At 35.6% G+C, this 2,427-nt stretch overlaps 1 protein-coding gene across 2 annotated transcripts in view; it reads left to right on the top strand.

The window, feature by feature from the left end:
* Window positions 1–2,427, top strand: part of LOC106881434 (uncharacterized transporter slc-17.2) — a 15,997-nt gene that overhangs the window by 9,266 nt on the left and 4,304 nt on the right. The window contains exon 1 of one of the 2 annotated variants that reach the window (XM_014931820.2): window positions 7–1,815. The exons of the other annotated variant lie outside the window; for it this stretch is intronic. The gene's annotated coding sequence lies outside the window, so the exon portion shown is untranslated. Of the gene's footprint in view, window positions 1–6; window positions 1,816–2,427 lie in introns of those variants that run through there. 2 annotated transcript variants of the gene reach the window in all.

Raw genomic sequence — 2,427 nt, 5'->3', positions numbered from 1 at the left:
AACTTAGAGCCAGCACTGAAAGTTATGACCTTTCGTATACGAATATGTAAACAATGCGGTCGAAGATGGAAAAATAAGTAACGGGTATATATACATAACTCAAGAGTTTTTAGCCCTTCTTCAGCACCACATCCACATTAACCCTCTACAAACATTTTCTTTTCTACTCTAGGCCCGAAATTTTGGGGGAGGGTGCCAGTCGATTAGATCGACTCCAATACGCAACTGGTACTTAATTTATCGACCCCGAAAAGATGAAAGGCAAATTCGACCTCAGCGGAATTTGAACTCAGAACGTAAAGACAGACGAAATAGCGCAAAGCATTGCGCCCGGCGTGCTAACGATTCTACCAGCTGCACGCCACCTTCCCCCACAAACATATTGCTTTAATAGTCTCTAAGTTTAGCTGTATAACACTCCTGCATAGACCAATTTACATATTAAACACATTCTTGACAATTTACCGAAATTTATTGTCGCTACCATCAATTTAACAAATATGTAACACGGTTGAATGAACAGAGAGAAATGACCAGATATGTTTTTAATCGACCCCGGAATGCTGAAAGACGAAGTCAACCCGAACAGAAATGGAACTATCTCAGAAAAATAGTGGATTAAATTTCAATGTGTCCAAAATATTGAATGAGACGTTCTTATGCATTATTCTCTATAGCTGAACGATTAAGAAGGTCATATCGCAACCATTAGGTCCCATTTTGGACAGACGTCGTTTTTTTATAGTTTTAAGTTGACCGAATTCGTGAGAATATAACTTGGTAGTCGTAAACCATAGATGCTTGTCAGGTAGATTGTACTTGTAATCCATAACTTGTCACACTGATTCTGTTTAGAAGTACATATGTCTATGAAATACTCAGCCACTATACCTGCTCGTTAATTCACTGGCAACTAAACTAGCAGAGAAATATGAAGTCGTGAGGGCAGCGCTAGAAAAAATTAAATACCTCAATGAACATTGGGGGACATTCGTGGTCTTTAAGATGGTCAATTTTATCCTGGGATGACAAAGCTGATAGACCAAACATCCATGCTGTCGACTATTTTGGCAAAGTTTGCCAAAAGGCAAAGTTTGCCAAAATAGTCGACAGCATACTGAAGAACTGACAAAACATAAAACTGCACCATCTCCTCAGTCGACTTGATAAATTTCCTGAAATTTTGGTGAGACAAGTGATAGATAGGTAGATAGATAGATAGATAGATAGATAGATACATACATACATACATACATACATACATAGACAGAAAGACAGACAGACAGACAGACAGACAGACAGACAGACAGACAGACAGATAGATAGATAGATACGCATGTGTGTGAGTATTTGTACTACGCAATCTACAAAAGTACATTACGTTTACTGACATACATTTGTCGGTTTCTGCACATGAATCTTAATGCGATACACGAGACATTTATCGCAGAACTATGTTAGTTATAATTAATTCCTTCCACACATATATATTCATACGTTCTCGCACATACACTGGGTGAAGATTTCCCAGCGTTCATGTCTATGTAGGAGACTTTGATAATGTCGGGCTGCTATATTTGCCAAGGTTACATAGATAGTTCATTTACCACCGTTGGCATTTTAAATCGTCCGTCATTTTGTTATTACGTAAAGCGAGGGGATTACACGCATCAAAGGCATTCGTTTGAAGATATCTGGTGCTGAATGGTAGAGATCGTTCCGGTTCTGTTATAGCCCTGGGATACAATCGATCGCAACGGTTAATGTGTATGAGACAGAGGTTGAGATGAACTTGAAGAAAGGGACGAATAACTGGTAAGTGTTGAGAAATGTGTGCGCGCGCGCACACACACACACACTTAGACACACTGATACTCACAGCCTTACACGTATATACATGTGTATATATATATATATATTTACACAAACACACACATACTCAGGGTGGGCCAAAAGTCACACTCTAAATGAGCTCAGTGCACTCCGGTGCTGTTAAAGACGTACATCAATTTTTCTAAAATAAAATAAAATAAATAAAATAACAATGAGTAGACACGTACTTGCACATGATGGACAAAATGAATAATAATAATAATAATAATAATAATAATAATAATAATGATGATGATGATGATAATAATAATAATAATAATAATAATAATAATAATAATAATAATAATAATAATAATAATAATGATGATGATGATGATGATAATAATAATAATAATAATAATAATAATAATAATAATAATAATAATAATAATAATAATAATAATAATAATGATAATAATAATAATAATAACGTAATATAAATAAAACGGCAAATGTTTTGGTACATGACTTTCAGCTCTTTGTATATGTGTAAATTTCTCTGTGTGTGTGTGTGTGTGTGTGTGTGTGTGTGTGTGTGTGTGTGTGTGTGTGACA

The sequence above is a fragment of the Octopus bimaculoides genome, chromosome 24 (assembly GCF_001194135.2).
Source record: "Octopus bimaculoides isolate UCB-OBI-ISO-001 chromosome 24, ASM119413v2, whole genome shotgun sequence".
Classification (NCBI taxonomy): Eukaryota; Metazoa; Mollusca; class Cephalopoda; order Octopoda; family Octopodidae; genus Octopus; species Octopus bimaculoides.
This window is presented reverse-complemented; position numbering and strand designations above follow the sequence as displayed.